The 21,908-nt window shown below is 50.5% G+C and overlaps 1 protein-coding gene and 1 long non-coding RNA gene across 3 annotated transcripts in view; one reads left to right on the top strand and one right to left on the bottom strand.

Annotated features, from left to right (window-relative positions):
• Positions 1 to 21,908, top strand: part of ZNF385C (zinc finger protein 385C) — a 71,381-nt gene that overhangs the window by 3,358 nt on the left and 46,115 nt on the right. The window lies entirely within an intron of this gene.
• On the bottom strand, positions 2,847 to 6,382 carry LOC129054942 (uncharacterized). The gene is made up of 4 exons (XR_008519573.2): positions 6,268 to 6,382; positions 4,860 to 5,257; positions 3,224 to 3,325; positions 2,847 to 3,143 (listed from the first exon to the last, which is right to left on the bottom strand). It is a non-coding gene; the product is annotated as an uncharacterized LOC129054942 (long non-coding RNA).

Below are 21,908 nucleotides of genomic sequence, written 5' to 3'. Positions count from 1 at the left end.
TGATGGAACTGGACACACATGCACACACTCACAAACTCACTCAGGTACGCATGCCCACCTGCACTAACCCCCAGAGGTCTGTGTATAGGGTGGTGCGCTCCTAAACCCCACCCCAGGTCAGACCCACCCTGACACACACGGCTTGTGACGCCCATACCTTCACCCCAGTCACACTCTCACTGTCCCTTATTGGTGACTTTTCATTCACCTTGGGTGACCCGCCGGCTCCAGTGGCCAAGGGCTGGCTTACTAGAGGGTGGCTGGGGGCCAGACACCGGCAGCGGTTGGTTAAGCTTTGGGGACAGGAGGCAACAGCATTGCCCTTGTGAGGCCACCCCCAGTGGGGCTCGACCCCCAAGCACTTTGGCTTCCCCACGTCTCCCAGGAGAGTGTCTCCGAGTCCTGAGGCCGTCTGTCCTTGTGTAGTTCTTGTGAGCCTCTTTCTGCTTCAGCCTGTGAGTGTGTCTGGCCCCGCGCCTCCTGTGTGCTCCCCATCTCTGTCCTTTCCCCTCTCCTGACCCTGTCCTTTGCTATCTCTGTCTCTCCTCTCCACCTGTCTAGCTCTTTTTTCTGTGAGTCTTTCTCTCTTTGTCTTTTCTTCTTCCTTTTTCTCTGTCTCCTCTGTCTACCGCTTCTCTCTCTGTCACTCTCTCTCACACTCCCACTCTCAGCGTCTGACTGCGTGGCTATCTCTCTGGGTGGGTCTTTCTGTATCTTAACCTCTCTCTATACCTGCCTGTCAGTCTGGACATGTATCCCTCTGACTCTCTTCCTTAGTCTCTTGAGGAGTCTCGGGAAAAGGAGAGCCAAGAGTCCTGAAAGAAGGTGACAGCCAGGCACGGTGGCTCATGCCTGTAATACCAGCACTTTGGGAGGCTGAGGCGGGTGGATCACCTGAGGTCAGAAGTTCAAAACCAGCCTTGCCAACATGGTGAACCCCCGTCTCTACTAAAAATACAAAACTAGCCGGGCGTGGTGGCACGTGCCTGTAATCTCAGCTACTTGGGAGGCTGAGGTGGGAGAATCGTTTGTACCTGGGAGGCAGAGGTTGCAGGAAGCCAAGATTGCGCCATTGCACTCCAGCCTGGGCAACAAATGTGAAACTCCATCTCAAAAAAAAAAAAAAAAAAAGGTGATAATGCCTCCCAGGGGGCCACGATCACTTCTGGGCCCCTCCACTGCCAGGCAAGGAGGAAGGAAAGGGAACATCACGTCCTAGGGAGAGTGGATGAGCCGAGCGCAGTGGCTCACACCTGTAATCCCAGCACTTTGGGAGGCCAAGGTGGGTGGATTGCTTGAGGTCAAGGAGTTAGAGATCAGCCTGGCCAACATGGTGAAACCTCGTCTCTGCTAAAAAAGTACAAAAAATTAGCCTGGCTTGGTGATGGGTACCTTTAATCCCAGGTACTCGGGAGGCTGAAGCAGGAGAATTGTCTGAGCCTGGGAGGTACAGGTTGCAGTGAGCCAACATCGCGCCACTGCACTCCAGCCTGGATGACAGAGTGAGACCCTCTCTCAAAAAATAAATAAATAAATAAAAAGTAAAAAAAATAAAGAGCAGATGGCTCATCTCCTCCAACTCCTCTGTTGAGAACTCCGGCGTTTCGGCTCCGAACTCTGAAACATTCTTCAGTGATGAGGCCCGGGGTCATAGGCCTGGGAGCAGGGCTGGGGGTCCAGAGTCATCACTCTAGGAGATGAGGGATAGAGCCCCTTGTCTGTCTGGTTGACCTGATTGACCTTGAACTGAGGGAAGGGCGTTGGGACTTGGAGTCTCCCTCAGAAGAGGCGTTGACCAGAGTGGGGCTGAATCGACACTTTTCTTTCTCCTGGAAGCAGCCAAGCTCAGCCCACCCACCCCAGGCCCCAGCTTCCTGCTCCAAACCACGGCTGTGCTCCCCACCCTGTTCCAAATATTTCTGCCAACTGCCCCAGGCCGAGGGGCCTGTTTAAACAGCCTCCCCGCCCTCTCCTGGCCTCCCCACCTCCGTGGCCCCCCCATCGCTCCCACAGCTTCTTGCACAGGAGCCGCTGTGTTGGCTGTTTATTTATTTGATTAAGATTTCCTTGGGTGGGGCAAGGACTCACTCCATAGGTCCTTCTTCTCACTAGATGCCCAGACTAGAGGCCAGACCCAGCTTCGGCCTTGCCCCCTGCCCTGTCCAGCCTTCCCGGGACGCCCCCCCTCCGGTCCCAGATGTCTCTCCTACATCCCAAGCCCCAGACTTCTCTACCCTTCTGATCTCAGCTCTGTTCAGTCCCACATCTGATGCCAGCTGACCCCCTCCCCGGCCCCAAAGTTGAGTGCTCTGGCCCTGGAGGGCAGGATGGGGATGGGACACTCCCCCACCCCCTACTGAGAGGAGAGGAAATGCCAGGAAAAGGCATTGGGAACAGGAACCCTTGGGTTTTCTAGGGGTTCCTAAAGAGGGACACATGGGGTGTGGTCTTTGGAATGAGGGAGAAGCCTGCCCACTCTCCCCATTGGCAGAGGCTTGAGCCAGTCCTCCAGTGAGACTTTAGCAGAGGAATAATTCTCTAATGGGCTCGGGGCCCCTGCAAGAATCCATCTCCAGAACAATCTCCCTAGGACCCTGAAGGGCCTCCTAGCCTCTGATTTTGTACAGAACTTTGCAGTATACAGAACTGCCTCATCCCATCCTATGAGCACCAGTGGAGATCAAAATTCTTTTTTTTTTTTTTTACACGAATCTCGCTTGCTCTGTTGCCCAAGCTGGAGTGCAGTGGCGCAATCTCAGCTCACTGCAACCTCCCCCTCCCAGGTTCACAAGATTCTCATGCCTCAGCCTCCTGAGTAGCTGTGATTACAGGCTCGTGCCACCATGCCCAGCTAATTTTTTGTATTTTTAGTAGAGACAGAGTTTTGCCATGTTGTCCAGGCTGGTCTCGAACTCCTGAGCTCAGGTGATCCACCCACCTCGGCCTCCCAAAGTGCTAAGATTACCGGCATGAGCCTCTGTGCCTGGCCAAGATCAAAGTTCTTTTTGTAGATGATGAAAGCTCAGAGAGCAAAGGAACTTTCACAGAGTCAATCTTCTAGCAGAACCTGGACTAGAACCTGGGTCTCCTCACCCCTCACAGCCAGGGCTCCTCGCCGGACCATGCTGGAGCTGCTCCTTTGACTAAAAGAGTCACAGGCTGCAGTCACCCCTGGCTCTCCCTGAATCTCCCCCTCACCCAAATCTCCTCTACCTTCACACACCAAGACTCCTGGCCCCTGAGTCTCTGGCTGGGAGGTGAATATAGGGGCAGGTAGCATTCTTGTGACCTTATTCTGAAATTTGCTGTCCTAGTTAGCAGCTTCCTGAGGGGAGAGGGATACAAGAAGCTTTTAGAGATGGTTTCAACCCTCTGGGTGCTAATTGGGAATGAGGCTCTCCCTAGGTTGAGACTGGGGACAGCTATTCTGGGTCTGCAAGATGAGGTGTGGGGGTGGAGAGGCTGGAGCGGGGATCAGGAAGTTTCCCCAAATAGCCTGGCCTGAAGCCACATGTGGGAGCCAAGCCCCAAGGAAGTGGCCCAGATGAAGGGGTGGAGGGGGAGCTGTCCAGTTGGCACATGGGCCTGACCCTTGGGAAGCTGGGCATAGGGCAAAAATCAGGAGCAGGACTGGTTTTGTATCCTCTTTTCTTTTTTGTTTGAGATGAAGTCTCGCTCTGCCACCCAGGCTGGAGTACAGTGGCGCGATAACAGCTCACCGCAGCCTCCGCCTCCCAGACCCAAGCAATCCTCCCACCCCAGCCCTCAGTCCAGAGCCTCACGAATAGCTGGGACTACAGGCACACACCTGGATAATTTTGTTACATTTTCTGTAGAGACAGGGGTCTCCCTCTGTTGCCCAGATTGGTCTCAAACTCCCGGGCTCAAGAGATCCTCCTGCCTCAGCCTCCCAAAGTGCTAGGATTACAGGCTCATGCCTGTAATGCCACCACGCACAGCCAGTCTTCTCTTTGTTCTCCCATTGAAATGGGCTTCCCTGGAACTTGATGTCATAAGTGGGTGTGTCTCTACCCTGTCCCAGCCCCTACCCCCAAGCCCCAGCCTACTATCCTAGCTCTCACCCCAGTGACACTGATTTACTCATTCATTTAACAAATATTTATTGAGCACCTACTATGTGTTATACTTGCCAGCCTCTGCCCTGGGAATTCAAGGAGGAACAAGACAGGGTTCCAAGAGGGAACAAGATAGGTTCTCAAGAGGGAGTAAGAGGCTGGGTGTGGTGGCTCACGTCTGTAATCCCAGCACTTTGGGAGACCAAGGTGGGCGGATCACTTGGGTTCAGGAGTTCGAGACCAGCCTGGCCAACATGGTGCAACCCCGTCACTAACTAAAAATACAAAAATTAGTGCGTGGTGGCACATGCCCGTAATCCCAGCTACTCAGGAAGCCGAAGCAGGAGAATCGCTTGAACCCGGGAGGCGGAGATTGCAGTGAGCCGAGATCGCGCAACTGCACTCCAGCCTGGGCGACAGAACGAGACTCCATCTCAAAAAAAAAAAAAAAAAGGGAATAAGAGGAAATGGGAAGGAAGGAAATCTACCCTGGAGAGAGCAATGCAGGAAGGTGTCCTTCAGAGGTGATAGTTAAATATCAGCCATGAGAAGGAGGAGGGAGGGGTCAGAAGGAAAAGAGCACTCAAGGCAGAGAGAACAGGCTTTGAGAAAGCTCCCAAGTGAGGGGAAACTCGCTGTGCTCCAGGGACAGAAAGAGCCCAGTGTGGCTGGAAGGTGGGGAGTTATAGGAAACAGATCAGAGGGGTACAGGATATTTTAACCACTACGGATATTTTGACCCTAAGGATGTTTTGAATGCGAACATTTTAAACCAAAACATACCAACACTGAAAATGTTGTAAGAAGGTGTTCTCCAGCTTGAACTCTATTCATCCAACTTAATTCTTTGATCAGATTTTTGTTTTTCCCCTGTAGTACAGTTCAACAAATGTCCATGTTTTTCATTCTTTTGTAATTTTACTGAAACTGTTTTCATCGGCATCGATTCTGTACACATTTTGCTGCTGAGATTGGAGGCATCCATCAGTGTGGGGGCTGCAGGCTCTTGACACGAGTTTCTGCCATTGTGTGATTGACTGGGTAACCCCATCCCATTTTGGAAGATTTAAATGAAAACCAAAAAAAAAAGACTCGTGGTCCAGATTTGATTCTTTTGTGCATTTCAGTCAATAATGAGTTTTCTTATATCCAGTTCTAGCCATCCTCAGTGTTACTTCTACCTGTAATATTTTTAGGTGGAGAGTTGTATTTATATCTCAGTTAATCCGTGGGAGGAATCAAGTGGAAGGGGTGGACTGGGAGAGAAGGGCTTGGGGGAAGGGAAAGGCCCGGATCTTCCAGGCTGGGGCAAGCATTCTCCTAAAGCAAAGGGTGAAGGCTTTAGAGCTTTTATCCCAGAGCATGATGTGATCAGATTTGTCTTTATTTTTATTTATTTATTTATTCAGAGACAGGGTCTTATTCTGTCCCCCAGGCTGGAGTGTGGTGGTGTGATCACGGCTCACTGCAACCTCGATCTCCCAGGTTCAAGCTATCCTCCCACCTCAGCCTCCTGAGTAGCTGGGACTATAGGCATGCACCACCACACCTGGCTAATTTTTGTATTTTTTGTAGAGATGGAGTTGCCCAGGCTGGAGAGTTGCCCTTTTAATAGTCTCCTTCTGGCTGTGTGAAGATGGGACTGGGAGGGAGAGGAAGTGGGGAAGTAGAGGCAGGGAGACCAGTGAGGAGGCTGTTCTGCCAATCCAGGTGGTAAAGAGAAGTGAACCGGGCTAGGCATGGTGATGTGCGTGCCTGTAGTCCCAGTGTGTTGAGAGGCCAAGGCGGGAGGATCGCTTGAGGCCAGGAGGTCGAGGGTGCAGTGAGCTGTGATCGCACCACTGCACTCCAGCCTGGGCGACGGGTTACAGATAGAGTATGGGGTAAAAAAGGGCAGGGTAATCTCTGTCCCACTCCCCAGGATCCCACGCAGCCCTCCCCCAACACGCAGAATGCCCTCGCTGCCGTTCCCACACCCTTAGCTCCCTGCTCCTGGTATTTGAGGCAGCTTGGAGCCCTTCCCCCAACACCCAGGCTCTGGCCACTTGGAGTTTGCACAGAGTCGAGACCAAGAACTGGGGTGTTTCCCTTGGAGGTTTCTCCTTCTTTGCACTGAGGGAGAGTCAGGGATGCCCTGCTGAGGTTGGGGTGGGGGATGGAAGGGATGGGAATGGCCCTGGGATCCACCTACCTCGAATCCCCTGGCTGGAGCTGCCCAGGCGGCCACAGACCTGGCGGTGAAACAGACCCAGACACAGGGCGCTTGTCCGACCGTGCTCCGCCCTCTGGGTGTGACACTGGGCAGGGGGACAAAGGGGCCTCTGTCAGTGTGGGGCACTGCGCCCACCCAGGCCAGGCCAGGCGCCTGAGGAGGGAGGGAGGTGACCTGGGGGTGCTGGAAGAGAGAAGGTTGAAGGGAGACAGACCTCAGGTTTGAGTGCCATCTGGGCAAGTCTCTTCCTCTCCGGATCCTCAGTCTCCTCACCTGTAAAGTGGAAATCTCAGTCCCAACCTCCCAGACCCGGCATCAGCAGGACCGACCTTGTTGATTGACTACACTTGTGTTATTTAGCAAACATATGTAATGATTACCACGTGCCTGGTTGCTAAACACTTTACAAATATTGACTCAGGTAATCCTCATAACGACCCTCTAAGAGTGTCGATTAAAAAAAAATTAACCATTTAAAGAATTAAAGTTAGTTTTATTCAGAAGTCTTACGGAGGACTGTAGAGCAAGGCCTACAGCCCTAAAACAGTTTTGTCAGACTGTTTTAAATCAGTGTTTTAGCTTATAGTTTATATATAGGTAGTGGGGGTTCAGTATGTGCAAAATGACATCAAAACTTGTCTGTAAGAGTATATTGGTTATAGATTATGGCGGTATAATCACTAACTCTGTCAGACATTATTTTATGTGCAACAAAAGGCAAGGACTACGGTTATTTTATTTTTATGGAGACAGGGGTCTTGCTATGTTCCCCTGGTTGGTCTTAAGCTCCTGGCCTCAAGTAAACCTCCTGCCTCGGATTCCCAAAGTGCTGGGATTTACAGGTGTGAGCCACTGTGCCTGGCTAGGACTGGGGCCATTGATCTTTTAAGGAATATAGTGATTCAGGCAAGAGATGTGGGGCGGTGGGAGGTGCTGTGTTTTATCTTGTTTTGTCTTTAAAACTCTTTTCAGAGAGCTGCAGATAAGCACAGAGTCAGGAACTTTGTGAAATTATCCTGGTAAGCAGAAATGAGCAAATGGCTTCTGATGTTTGCTACTTTGTGTCACAAGTTTTTTCTTTTGGTCATAAATCAGCTGCCTGGTTGTATTTAAAAGACAAGTGCTAATTGTGTCAGGTAACTAGGAAGCCTCTTTTTTCAGGAAGATTGATTGTTTTCAGTTGTAGTTTTAAGCAATGAGCACTAGTCCCAGCGTGCGTATATGCCTACTTATTGGAAAACACATTTTGAATTGCATTTATTTTTTAACTAGCATGACCTAGGTTTTCATCAACATTGTCTTTTTTTGTACTTAACACTTTAATAGGGCTATTACAAGGATATTATAGATCATACATAGCAGTATATACTTAATAGTATTAAGGCTTAAGTATACAGGCCTCACGCCTGTAATCCCAGCACTTTGGGAGGCTGAGGTGGGCTGATCACCTGAGGTCGTGAGTTCAAGACCAGCCTGACCAATATGGAGAAATCTTCATCTCTGCTAAAGGTACAAAAAATTAGCCAGGCGTGGTGGTGTAATCCCAGCTACTTGGGAGGCTGAGGCAGGAGAATTGTTGAACCTGGGAGGTGGAGGTTGCAGTGAGCCAAGATCACGCCATTGCACTCCAGCCTGGGCAACAAGAGCAAAACTCTATCTAAAAAAAAAAAAAAAAGTATTAAACTGAGTTACATATGGGAAAAAACATAACTAATAAAACAAACTTATATTTGTGTTTTTAAATTAATTTTACTTTTTTCTTTCTGTATTTATATTTATTGGAGTTTTTTTTTTTTGTTTTTTTTTTTAGATGGAATCTCACTCTGTTGCCCAGGCTGGAGTGCAATGGCGGGGTCTTGGCTCACTGCAGCCTCGGCCTCCTGGGTTCAAGCGATTCTCCTGCCTCAGCCTCCAGAGTAGCTGGAATGACAGGCGCATGCCACCATGCCTGGCTAATTTTTGTATTTTTAGTAGAGACAGTTTCTCCATGTTGGCCAGGCTGGTCTCGAACTCCTGACCTCAGGTGATCCGCCTGCCTTGGCCTCCCAAAGTGCTAGGATTACAGGCGTGAGCCACTGTGCCTGGCCTTAGAGTTGGTTTTTAAAATTTATTTATTTATTTATTTAAGACAAAGTCTCACTCTGTTACCTAGGCTGGAGCGATCTCAGTTCACTGCAGCCTCTGCCTGCCTGGTTGAAGCGATTCTCATGCCTCGGCCTCCCGAGTAGCTAGGCTTACAGGGGTGTGCCACCACACCCAGCTAATTTTTGTATTTTTAGTAGAGACGGGGTTTCACCATGTTGCGCAGGCTAGTCTCGAACCCCTGACCTCAGGTGATCTGCCCACCTTGGCCTCCCGAAGTGTTGGGATTACAGGCGTGAGCCACTGCACCCAGCCGGTTTTTTAAATTTAAATTTAAATGTATTGTTATTATTATTTTTCGAGACAAGATCTTGCTTTGCTGCCCAGGCTGGAGTGCAATGGCACAATCATGGCTCACTGCAGCCTCAACCTCCCTGGCTCAAGCAATCCTCCCACCTCAACTTCCCAAGTGACCGGGACCACATGCGTGTGCCACCATGCCTGGCTAATTTTTAAAAAATGTTTTGCAGAGGCCGGGCATGGTGGCTCACGCCTGTAATCCCAGCACTTTGGGAGGCCGAGGCAGGTGGATCACGAGGTCAGGAGTTCAAGACCAGCCTGGCCAAGATGGTGAAACCTCATCTCTACTAAAAACACAAAAAATTAGCCAGGCGCGGAGGCAGACGCCTGTAATCCCAGCTACTGGAGAGGCTGAGGCAGGAGAATCGCTTGAACTCGGAGGGCGGAGGTTGCAGTGAGCCGAGATCGCGCCACTGCACTCCAGCCTGGGCGACAAAGTGAGACTCTGTCTCAAAAAAAAAAATAAAATAAATGTTTTGCAGAGGCCCAGCACGGTGGCTCATGCCTGTAATCGTAGCACTTTGGGAGGCTGAGGTGGGCAGATTGCCTGAACTCAGGGATTTGAGACCAACCTGGGCAACATGGCGAAACCCTGTCTCTACTAAAAATACAAAAAAAAAAGAAAAAAATTAGCTGGACGTGGTGGCGCACACTTGTAGTCCCAGCTACTCAGGAGGCTGAGCCACAAGAATCGCTTAAACCTGGGAAGTGGAGGTTGCAGTGAGCCGACATTGTGCCACTGCACTCCAGCCTGGGCGACAGAGCGAGACTCTGTCTCAAATTAAAAAAAAAAAAATGTTTTGCTGACAGGATCTCCGTATGTTGCCCAGGCTGATCTTGAACTCCTGGACTCAAGCAATCCTCCTGCCTTGGCTTCCCAAAGTGCTGAGATTACAGGTGCACGCCACCATGCCTGGCTAATTTTTGTGTTTTTAGTAGAGACGGGGTTTCACCATGTTGGTCAGGCTGGTCTCGAACTCCTGGCCTCAGGTGATCCGCCTGTCTTGGCTTCCTAAAGTGCTGGGATCACAGGCATGAGCCACCACACCCGGCCCAGATCTTTATAAATTTTAAATAGTGTTTAGATTGTTTATATAAATAACATATCTATATAAAATATGGAAAAGATTTAACATAATTAAAATTATGACTGGCCAGCCATGCTGGCTCACACCTGTAATCCCAGCACTCTGGGAGGCCAAGGTAGGAGGCTGGCTTGAGCTCAGGTGTTCGAGATCAGCCTGGGAAACATAGCAAGACCCCATCTCTAAAAAAAAATTTTTTTTTAAATTAGCTGGGCATGGTGGTGTATGCCTGTAGTCAAAGCTACTTGGGAGGTTGAGGCAGGAGGATTGTTTCAGCCCAGGAGGTGGAGGCTGCAGTGAGCCGTGATCATACCACTGTACTCTAGCCTGGGCAACAGAGTGAGACCCTGTCTCCAAGAAAAAATAAAATAAAATTATGATTGATAATATATTAGATTTTTATGAACTAATATAATTGTGAAACATTTATATTAATAACACTCATAAATATAACTGAAAGAAGATCTATTATTATTTATTATTTGACAATGTCTTTTATATAAGTCTATTTAGTTTAAAAAGGCTTAATTTAGGATTTTGATCTTGGAGAAACCTGCCAAAGATGTCAAAATGTTTAAAACACTTCATCAAAACAGAATCATAGGTCATTCTAAAATAATAGTTTTTTGTTTGTTTTTGGTTTTTGGTTTTTTTTTTTTTTTGAGACAAGCTCTGTCACCCAGGCTACAGTGTAGTGATGTGATAATAGCTCACTGCAGCCTGGAACTTCTGGGCTCAAGCAATCTGCCCTCATAGGTTGGACTACAGGCATGTGCCACCATGCCTAGCTATATTTTTTTTTTTCCAGATATGAGGTCTTGATATGTTCAGCCCAGACTAGTCTGGGACTCCTGGCCCCAAGCAAACCTCCCATCTCAGCCTCCTAAAACGGTGGGATTACAGGTGTGAGCCACTGCATTCAGCCAAATAATATTTATTTAATCAGAGTGATAAATGGCTTTAAAAGTGGCTGGGTATGGTGGCTCACGCCTGTCATCCTGGCACTTTGGGAGGCTGAGGCAGGTTGTTCACCTGAGGTCAGGAGTTCAAGAAGAGCCTGGTCAACATGGCAAAATGCCATCTCTACTAAAAATATAAAAATTAGCCTGGCGTATTGGTGGACGCCTGTAATCCCAGCTACTTGGGAGGCTGAGGCAGGAGAATCGCTTGAACCTGGGAGGCAGAGGTTGCAGTGATCTGAGATCGCACCATTGCACTCCAGCCTGGGCGACAGAGCGAGACTCTGTCTCAAAAAAAAAAAAAAAAAAGACTTTAAAAGCAATATAGAAAGTTACATGGATGTAAAAACTTTAATTCTTTTAAAGTTTAGTTTTTTTTAAGTAATCAAAAACTTAATAAAGACAACACAGGATTTTCTTGGTAAAATGTAAAATCTTTGTTTTTTGGGCCAGTTACCAAAAAACAAAGACCTCCTGTAGTGTGATTGGTTTTTTAAAACATTTTGTTATGGCCAGGCGCGGTGGCTCATGCCTGTAATCCCAACACTTTGGGAGGCCGAGGTGGGTGGATCATGAGGTCAGGAGATCGAGACCATCCTGGCTAACATGGTGAAACCCCGTCTCTACCAAAACTACAAAAAATTAGCGGGGGCGTGTTGGTGGGCGCCTGTAGTCCCAGCTACTCTGGAGGCTGAGGCAGAAGAATGGCATGAACCTGGGGGGCGGAGCTTGCAGTGAGCTGAGATCGTGCCACTGCACTCCAGCTGGGGTGACAGTGAGAGACTCCATCTCAAAAAAAAAAAAAAAAAAAAAAAATTGTCATGAGTCAGGAGCTTTGTGAAATTATGCTGGCAAGCAAAAATGTACAGAAATGGTTTCTTACATTTGCCACTTTGTCTCTCAAGAGGTACTGTTTTTTGTTGCTTTGTTTTTTTTTTGAGGAGTTTCATTCTATTGCCCATGCTGGAGTGCAATGACGAAATCTTGGCTCACTGTAATCTCCACTTCCTCAGCCTCCCAAATAGCTGGGATTACAGGCGTGCACTACCATCCCGGCTAAATTTTGTATTTTTAGTAGAGACGGGTTTTCACCATGTTGAACAGGCTGACCTCAAACTCTTGACCTCAGGTGATCCACCAGCCTTGGCCTCCCAAAGTGCTGGGATTACAGGTGTAAGCCACTGCGCCTGGCCTTGCCTGGCTAATTTTTGTATTTTTTGTAGAGACAGGGTCTCATTATGTTGCCCAGGCTGGTCTCAAACTCCTAGACTCAACCAATCCTCCTACCTCAGCCTCCCGAAGTGCTGGGATTACAGGCATGAACAGCCACACCAGCTGATACTTGGTTCTTTAGCGGGGATGGAGAGGGCATCCTGGAGCACCTTTGCCTGGGGGAACATAATTGTACACTGTCTGCCTTCCCAGGGCTGGCCCTTAGGGCAAGGCCAAGAGTGCAGTGGGTGGGAGAGAAGCCAGATGCCACAAGAGGAATCCTGGGACCAGAGACTCAGGTCAGGGGGTGGAGCAGGGATCTAGAGGAGCCAGTCACCACACTGCCACCTTTGGCCCAGTTGTGGGAGCAGGGGAGGCTGGAAGAGATTTGGTATTCCTTCAACAGAAGGTTGGTATTCCATCAGAATCTCTGGGAGGAGGTCAGGCGTGGTGGCTCATGCGTGTAATCCCAGCACTTTGGAAAGCTGAGGCGAGCGGATCACTGAGGTCACCCTGTGAGGTGCTGGGCTTGGTGCCACGTGCCATGGATGAGTTGGCCCTACCTCTAGGAGCCCAGGATTCAGCCAGACATGAAGCATGCCATGGAACAGGATGGCATAGGGGCTTCAGCCAAGGGGCTGAGGTGGTGGGAAGCTTCAGGCTTCATGGTAAGCCTAGGAGCAGGAGCAGGACTTGCCTGGAGAAAGGCAGGGGACTTGCTAGGCTGGGGGCAAGGCAGTGGGACAGTGCTCTTGGGAGCAGCAGGTGGTCCCATGCAGTGTGGCCAGGCTCAGTGTGAGGAAGGCTCTGAGAGCCAGTCTCTGGAGCTTGCCCTTGCTCTCCTAGAAACTCTTCAGAATCTGGGCACCTGTTGATGCTGGGCCTCACCCCAAGCTCCTGAATCTGAACCCCTGGGGGTGGAGCCCAGCCCAGGATGCCAGACAAGCTCCCCAGGTGGTGCTCCTGTAGCCAGGGAAGCCTGCTGGGCATGAGGCTTTCACTGCATGTCAATCACTTGGGCAGAATTTTACAGTCTCAGGCTGCACCCAGACCAAGCCCATCAGAATCTCTGGGAAGAGGCTGGGCGTGGTGGCTGACGCCTGTAACCCCAGCACTTTGGAAGGCTGAGGTGAGCAGGTCGCTGAGGTCAGGAGTTTGAGACCAGCCTGGTCAACGTGGTGAAACCCCGACTCTACTAAAAAATATAAAAATTAACTGGGCATGGTGGCAGGTACCTGTAATCCCAGCTGAGGCAGGAGAATGACTTGAACCCAGGAGGTGAAGGTTTCAGTGAGCAGAGATTGCACCACTGGATTCCAGTCTGGGTGACAGAGTCAGACTCTGTCTCAAAAAAATAAAATTCCTGGGGAAGAGCTTGGACATCAGAATCTCCCAAGGCTCCTCAGGTGACTCCCGTGAGTGGCTGTGGCCAAAAACCCTCAGGCGGGCCTGTCCCTCAGGTCAGCCAGGTCTGACAGAGCCCCTCCAGAGGGGCCCCTCCTGAGTACCGGTCTTCGGCAAGCCCTCATCCATCCTGATTCATGTGTTTATCTGCTTATTGTCTGTGCCCATCCTTCCCCCAACCCAGATTTGCAAGTTCCATGAGGGCCCTTTGGACTTCCGTTCACTGCTAGATCCCAGGGTACAGAATGGACGGGCTGGCATATAGTAGGTGTTCAATAAATGTTTATTGAGTGAATTTATCGACCCCCTACTCTGTGCCAGGCACAAAGGGAGACACGATCCCTATATCACCTCTTGGTTCTCCCAACAACCCCATGAGGTATATACTACTGAGTCTATTTTATAGATCAGAGAGGTAAGGATTTTGCCCAAGGTCTGATGGCTCCTGGAGCTCAGGCTCTGTCCTCCACCCTGCCCTGCCTTCCAGCCAAGGCCTCTGAGTGGCCCTGCTGTGGGAAGCTGCTTGGAAGCTGCACCAGCGGGCCTGGGGGTCACAGGACATGTTGACACAGCCTGTCCTCAGGGCGTTTCTTGGAACCTCTCAGCTGGTTTTGAAAGGCCTCCTTCTTCATGGCCTGCAACGGCTGTGTGCCTCCACCCACCAGACTGATTTGAGAGGAGGACTTTGATGTGGTCAGCAGCTGCTCCCTGGCCAGCAAGGTGGACCACGGATACCCTACCATCTCCCTCAGCCAATGGACTTGGAGGCTTTCCCTTCCCCACCCCAGGTGACCCTGGAATCTTGGAGTCATCCCCAATCTGCCTCCATCCTTGTGAGGTTAGGATGGGTTAGGATTAGTTTCTCATATTGAGGAGGAGGATAGGACCCCAAGGCCTGAATCAGTGGGCTAGGATGGGAGGATCCTGCTGGACAAACTGAATAAAACTTCAGGAAATGAAGGGAGGGTCAGGGAGACTTACAGATCTTAATTTCCGCAGGGTTGAACCTGGCTGGTAGTCAGGGCCTTTCCTTCCCAACACCTTCTGAATGCAGCTCTTTAAGTAAGAGGAAAGGTGGCCAAGGTCCCCGTGAGGACCCCTGGATCCTCAGGCTTTCCCTTCCCTTCCATGGGGCAGTATAAGGCTGTCCTCTTAAGAAGCTGACTGCCTTCTAGAATGCTGCGATTGCAGCTAATATTCTGGAGAGAGGGCCACCCCGCTGTTGGACACCCCAATTTCCAGCCTCCTTTCTTCCAGCTCTGGCCTCTTCTATACACCCCAGGTAGCTCTGCCAAGCTGGATGAGGAGGTTGAAATAATTTCCGTTGTGTTGGCAACAAATACAAGCTGAATAGAGGTCTGGGTTGGGAAAAATTGACGGCTGCCTGGCAGCCTCGGGAGGCAAGATGATGGGCAGGAGGGGAGCCTGCACATGGGGATGGGCACCCTGGGTTGGGAGAGTGGATTATTGATGAGTCTTTGGCATTCTACCCAAGCCTGTTTGTCTTCTTTCTTTTTTTTGCTCCATTAGTTTCCAGTGCACAACTATGAGGAAGTTCTTTCTATGGTCTTGTCGCCATCCCTCCTGCTGTAACTAATGACATCATCCCTCACATCACAGTGGGCTTTTACAGTTTCTAGGGCATTTTCCTTCTTTCTTTTTTTGGGGGGTGATGGGGGAAGACAGTCTTGCTCTTTCACCCAGGCTGGAGTGCAGTATCACAATAATAGCTCACTGTGGTCTTCAACTCCTGGGCCCAAATGATCCTCCTGCCCCAGCCTCCCAAAGTGCTGGGATTACAGGTGTGAGCCACTGTGCCTGGTCAGTATTTTTTTTTTTTTTTTTGAGACAGAGTCTTACTGTCACCCAGGCTGGAGTGCAGTGGCATGATCATGGCTCACTGCAGCCTCAATCTTCCGTCTCAGTCTCCCCCATGCCCAGCTAATTTTTGTTCATATATATATATATATATATATTTTTTTTTTCGAGACAGGGTTTTGTCATGTTTCTCAGGCTGGTCTCAAACTCCTGGGCTCAAGCAATCTACCAACCTGGTCCTTCCATCCTTCCAAGGCGCCAAGATTTCAGGCATGAGCCACCGTGTCTGGCTAGTATATTCTATGTTATCTTATTTAATCTTCTCAGACATCAGCGTTGAGTCAGAGGAGTTGTTATTAGGCATTGTTGTTACCATTATCTCCATTTTACAGACAAGGAAACTAAGATGTGAAGAGAAGGGACAAGTTCCCAGTCACACGGTTAGTGGCGAAGTTGCAACATAAACACATTTGCCTGACTTCAAGTTACTCCAGTTCCCCGCAGTCCCTCCAAATTACACCCGCAGACACACATGCTCACCTCTCTCCCCCACCTCCTCCCCCTTCCATCTTACCACAACCCTGAGGCCATCCCCAGGGAGATCATCCTGTCCATGCCCCTGCCTCTGCCCCAGCGCAGTGGAGCCTCCACGTGGCCTGTATCTGCAGCTCATCTGGTCATGGTCCAGGAGAAGGTGACAGTGGGAAAGTTGGGGGAGTCAAGGGTGTCAGCTGCTGCTGCTGCTTTTTGAGCAAAGACTTTGAAAGTTTAATGTGATAATCTCATCCTGATTCCTGCAAACTGAGGACCTTGGGCTTGTCCAAGAATCCATTACCAACCTCACATGAGGAGCAGGGAGGTTGCACTGGGTTCCCCACCTCCCTGCTCCCCCAGTCCCCATGCATACTGGGAAGGATCTGAGTCTTGGTTGATTTTTTTTTTTTCTTAATGGAAAGAAAGTGTTTCTGGATCATGGTAGAGATTCTAGGCTTCCTACCTCAGGACCTGGACCAGGAGACCCCAGCCCTTTACTTTTACATCTGGGAATTTAATATCCTAAAAAGTGCGGCTGGTTAGTAGGTTGTGAGGCCAGTCAGAAGGTGTAGAAAATCAGCCCAGCCAGGGATCCCCGGCCCTTGCATCCCCCCACCCCAATACACCGCCAGGGAAACTGAGGCCTGTTACTGTTGTCTCCACATCATCTCTGCCCAGAAGCAAACCAATTAGCACCGTGTCTGGTTCTGTGTTCCCAGTGCCTGTCTCATTATTTGGGGATTTATGTCCCGGTCACTGTGAAGGACAACTGTCCCAGTTTCCACTGGGGGAGCCTGGCTGGCGCTGGAGACCAGCGGTGGCAGGAGGTGGTGCCGTCCTCCTTGGGGCAGGATGGGGATTTGATTTCAGGGGGATTTGCAACCAGTGGGGAGCCGCCCTGGGCACATGGTGACTCTGGGCTATTTTAGGAGGCAAAACGTTGGGGGAGGGGTCACAGTGGACTTGTTCAAGCCAGTAGAGAGTCTGCCCTTTCAGTGGGGGCAGAAAGAACCCATGATGGGTGGGGTGGGACAGGCCTACCCACTGTTGGGGCCTCTCCCACCATCCTAGAGCCCAGGAGTCCAGAATGACGCCACCCGTCCGAGCCCCAGTCTGGGCTGTGGGCCGAGCAGGGAAGCTGCTGGCTGGGCCGGGGTCTCTGATCCTTGCCTGAGTCCCTTTGCTACAGGCTTTGCTTCAGCTGGGGCCCTTAGTGTTATTATTATGAACAATTCTTTTAACACCTCTTATCTTTGTAGTAGAAATGTTACCACTTATCAAACATCTGGGAAAGGCCCCAGGAGCAAGAAAAAGGGCACAGCCTTAAATCCAGGCCCATCAGCTGCTGTTCTGTATGGGCCTCTTCCAAGCTGTGTAATGTTGAGGGTTGCATAAGTTCCTTCACCTCTCTGAGCCTCAATGTCCCTCTCTCTAAAGCCAGGACCAGCAACACCTAATTAATGATGCCCCTACTATTAGTTGGGCACATATTATATGGGGTACTTTGCAGGCATGATGTCACACCATCCTCTACACTGTTACCTGTTAATTGCCCTGTTTTAGAGATAAGGAAACTGAAGCTCAGAGAGGGGAAGTAACTTGCCTAAACTCACACAGTCAGAGCAAGCTGCCTGATCCATTTCTCTTTGCACCCACAGTGAGAGTTGGTTCATTCCTCAAATCCAGCAATATGTCTTCGTTACTTTCTATGTGCCAGGCACTGTTCTAGGGCTGAAGAGTCATCCACAGACAAAACAGAGGAAGAGGAGACAGTGGATGAGACTGGCCAGTAGTGAGAGCTGGAATGGTCAAACTGGAGACTCAGAGGCTTTATTTAGACTAAGCGTCATTTTCTGGAGTGGCGAGGGCAATATTTAAGGGGCCTGAATCCCTCACTGGGCAAGTGGAAGGTGGACCAGGGAGGGCCAGCACCACCTCGCACCCCCAGCTCTCCATTACCAGAAAGAGCTTTTCCATTCGTTCTTCCTCTTCACCCCACCTTTGTAGGAAAAAAGTTACTGGGCATATTGGGATAAGGCCTTTAGAAGCACCATGGTATAAAGGAAAGAGACAGCCTAGAGTTTGGAGTCATCCAATGGGGTTCAAATCCCCACTTTGCCCCTTTCTAGCTATGTGACCTTGGGAGGGTAAGTTAACTTCTCAGAGCCTCCCCATCTTTGTTTTTGTTTTGTTTTGTTTTGTTTTTTTGAGACAGAATGTCGCTTTGTTGCCCAGCCTGGAGTGCAGTGGCGCCATCTTGGCTCACTGCCACCTCCGCCCCCCGGGTTCACACCATTCTCCTGCCTCAACCTCCCCAGTAGCTGGGACTACAGGCACCTGCCACCACGCCCGGCTAATTTTTTTGTATTTTTAGTAGAGACGGGGTTTCACCGTGTTAGCCAGGATGGTCTCGATCTCCTGACCTCGTGATCCGCCCGCCTTGGCCTCCCAAAATGCTGGGATTACAGGCATGAGCCACCGCGCCCGGCCAGAGCCTCCCCCTCTTTATCTTCAAAATTGGGAGAGTAGTAGCGACCTTTCAGGGTTAGTAGGGGACAATATGAGTGGGAAAGGGCATGGGAAGGATCTGGCACACAGAAGGCCCACAATAGACGGCAGTGTTTTGCCTGCGTGCAGAGTTGGAGTTTAGGGGTGTGTTATTCCTAGGTATCTAGGTGAAGCCACGTCTTTGTGGGTGGCACTAAGCTGGCACCTGTGGTCCTGCTGAATGATTTCAACAGGCTGAGCAGAATGGGAGAGCCAGAAGCCCAAACATGCGGTCTGGGCCTCCCAGCGCAGGAAACTACCACTCGCTCGGGGGGCTGGGATAGGGAGGCTGAACTCACCAGTGCATCACGTGAAAATAGACCTGGGGGTTTCAAGGACGCTCAGCTATATGTAGAGCTAGTTCAGGGCTGAAGAAAAACTGAGGGATGGGCAGCATTCACAGAGGAGGGCAGAGATGGGGGGAGGTTGTGCTGTCCCTTTTTCTGTTCTATGGAGGATACCAAAAGCCTAAAAGAGTTTAGAGGAATGTGCCGGGCGCGGTGGCTCACACCTGTAATCCCAGCACTTTGAGAGGCTGAGGCAGGCGGATCATGAGGTCAGGAGATCGAGACCATCCTGGCTAACACGGTGAAACCCTGTCTCTACTAAAAATACAAAAAATTAGCTGAGTGTGGTGGCGGGCACCTGTAGTCCCAGCTATTCGGGAGGCTGAGGCAGGAGAATGTTGTGCACCCAGGGGGCGGAGCTGGCAGTGAGCCGAGATCGCGCCACTGCACTCTAGCCTGGGCGACAGAGCAAGACTCCATGAAAAAACAAAAAAAAAACAAAGGAGTTTAAAGGAATGTAACTGGGTTAATCCAACACCCAGAAACCATTTATTCAACACATTTTTAATTAAGTGGTTTAGATCAGGTCAGTTGGTCACCATGCAAGGTACCAGGCAAAGGAAATGAATGAAGGCCCAGAACTACCCTGGGGGAGGAGCCCTCAGTATAGTCAGGTAACCAAAGCAGGGTTTGGGAGAGACAGTTTAATTAATACAGTGTGATAAGGGCAGTGTTAGGGTCTCATACAAGGTGCCCTGGGAGCACATACAAGAGGGAGGCACATCTTCAAAGGCTTCCTGGAGGAGGTGACCACGTCAGGGGAAGAATAGCTGAGGCAAATGGATCTCTTTAGCTGGGAGAAGAGCCCCTTTAGGAAGAAGCTGCCTGCTGTGTTTCTCTGGCTGTGGAAGGTGGAGTGCACGTTTTCTCTGTTACCAGGCAGCAGATCTAGGACCAGTACGCAAGCATTATAGGGAAACAGGTTCCAACCTCCCATTTTAATTAACGTTAGCATAGTGGAATAGGCCATCTTGTTAGGTAGTGATCTCCTCATCATTGGCATGTTCAGGCAGAGGCCAGAGGATACCTTGTCAAAGCTGCTACAAAAGGGACGGGATGACCTCTAAGATCCCTTCCAAGTCTGAACAACTGCAGTTCTCCATGGACAGCCACAGGATGTGGACTGTGATGGAGAGCAGTGTGACCGGATTAAGTTAGAGGATGCGTGTGCTGTGGGATAGTGAGGTACATATGGTATACCATGACTGTCCTCCTCACCCTGGATTTACTTTTTAAAAACATCTTTGGCTAGGCGTGGTGGCTCACGCCTGTAATCCCAGCACTTTGGGAGGCTGAGGCGGGTGAAACATGAGGTCAGGAGATCGAGACCATCCTGGTCAACATGGTGAAACCCTGTCTCTACTAAAAACACAAAAATTAGCCTAGCGTAGTGGCATGCACCTGTAGTTCCAGCTACTTGGGAGGCTGAGGCAGAAGAGTCACTTGAACCCGGGAGATGGAGGTTGCAGTGAGCCGAGATTGCGCCATTGCACTCCAGCCTGGGCGACAGAGTGAGACTCCATCTCAAAAAAAAAAAAAAAAAAAAAAAAAAATCTTTAGTAACTGCCTTATTGAAATATAATTGCATACCATACAATTCCCCCATTTAAAATGTACAATTTAATGTGGATTTATCTTAAAAGTGGAAATGCACTTATTATTCATTCAACAACTATTTATTGAGCATCTATTAAGTATGCAGTAAGCTTTGCACTGGTGTTGTGGATAGCTGGGAAATAAGGGCCCTGCCCTCATTGGGGAGACAGGTCAGGGTCCAAACCAAAGAATTACAACCTGAGAGATACCCTAAGAGGGTGGTAAACTGAGTCTGAGACTAACAGTGATGAAGCTGGGGAAAAGGGGTCCTGGGGAGGTAACATTTGAACTGAGGCCTGAGTGACAAGGAGGTATCTCTGTGAATGTCAGGAGGATGTTCCAGACTGAGGGGAGAGCAGGGGCAAGGCCCAGGGCAGGGGTGAGTTGGTGGATGGGTGGACCAGGAAGTGCTAGGAGACTTGGTGGCACCGTGGGTGAGGCATCCCTGAGGCTCCCCACCATGGGGCCTCCTCTCTGCGTGGCCTGGTCCCCAGTAGGCCTGCCCCATGCCAGGCAGGTGAGTGGCACCACCACTTCTTCTTTGGCTGCAAGAGCCCTCTGTGTCCGCTTTCCTTGGCTCTTTCTTGCTCTCTTGCCCTTTATTGCTTCTCCAATAACAGAATGGTGACAGTGCTCTTAGGAGGTCGTGCCACCAGCCCCTGCCTCCTGCTCTCCCTGGTTGGCTCTGTGCCCCGTGTGTGCCCACTGTGTGCTGGACCCTGTGCTTTGATCCCCTGGTAGGAATCAGAAAGGACTCTCAGCCACACACACCGGTGAAGTCTCCCCAGCAGACTCTGGCTGTCTCCCCTGACCTCCAGAGGCAGTGCCTAGGAGCAGCCCGGAGTCTCCCATTTAGTGCCCACTTCCTGTGTGACTTTGAACCAGTTACTTAAGGTCCACAATCTTTTTTTTTTTTTTTTGAGACGAAGTTTCACTTTTCTTACCCAGGCTGGAGTGCAATGGGGTGATTTTGGCTCACTGCAACCTCCGCTTCCCAGGTTCAAGCGATTCTCCCACCTCAGCCTCCTGAGTAGCTGGGATTACAGGCATGCCACTACCCCCGGCTAATTTTTGTATTTTTAGTAGAGACAGGGTTTCACCATGTTGGCCACGCTGGTCTCGAACTCCTGACCTCAAGTGATCCGCTCACCTCGACCTCCCAAAGTGCTGGGATTACAGGCGTGAGCCACCGCGCCCACCTAAGTCACCAATCTTTCGTTTCCTGGTCTGTAAAATGGGGAACTGCACCGCTCTGGGCAGAGTGGTTCTGAGGTTTCATTGTGATCCCCCGGCACCCAGCAGGTGGTCCATGAATGTCAACTTCCTCCCACTCCCTGAGTTTCCTCCCAAAAGAGGGGCCTGCTTGCCAGAGGTAGCAGACGGGGGCGGAAGGGGGTGCTGACAGGGGGGTGGGGTTTTGGGGTCCTCTTCCCTGAGCTCTGGGACCCCTGGGGAGGCCGTCAGGTACACTGGGCCTGGTCAGCCGGGGTAGGCGGGATACTCACCCGTGTGCCCAGCTCTTCAGCCAGGAGAGCCTCCGAGTCTCCCCTCTCTTCCTCCCAACCGGGGAGCCCCACCGCTGAGCCCCTCTCCCGCCAAGGCTCTCCTGGGCCGGCCGGGGCGGCGCGGCTCCTGGCACCTGCTCCCGTCGGGCCGCCCGGGGGCGGGCTCGGAGA

Source organism: Pongo abelii, chromosome 19 (genome assembly GCF_028885655.2).
Source record: "Pongo abelii isolate AG06213 chromosome 19, NHGRI_mPonAbe1-v2.0_pri, whole genome shotgun sequence".
Taxonomy (NCBI): Eukaryota; Metazoa; Chordata; class Mammalia; order Primates; family Hominidae; genus Pongo; species Pongo abelii.
Note: the sequence above shows the minus strand (reverse complement) of the source record. Positions and strands in the feature narration are given on the sequence as shown.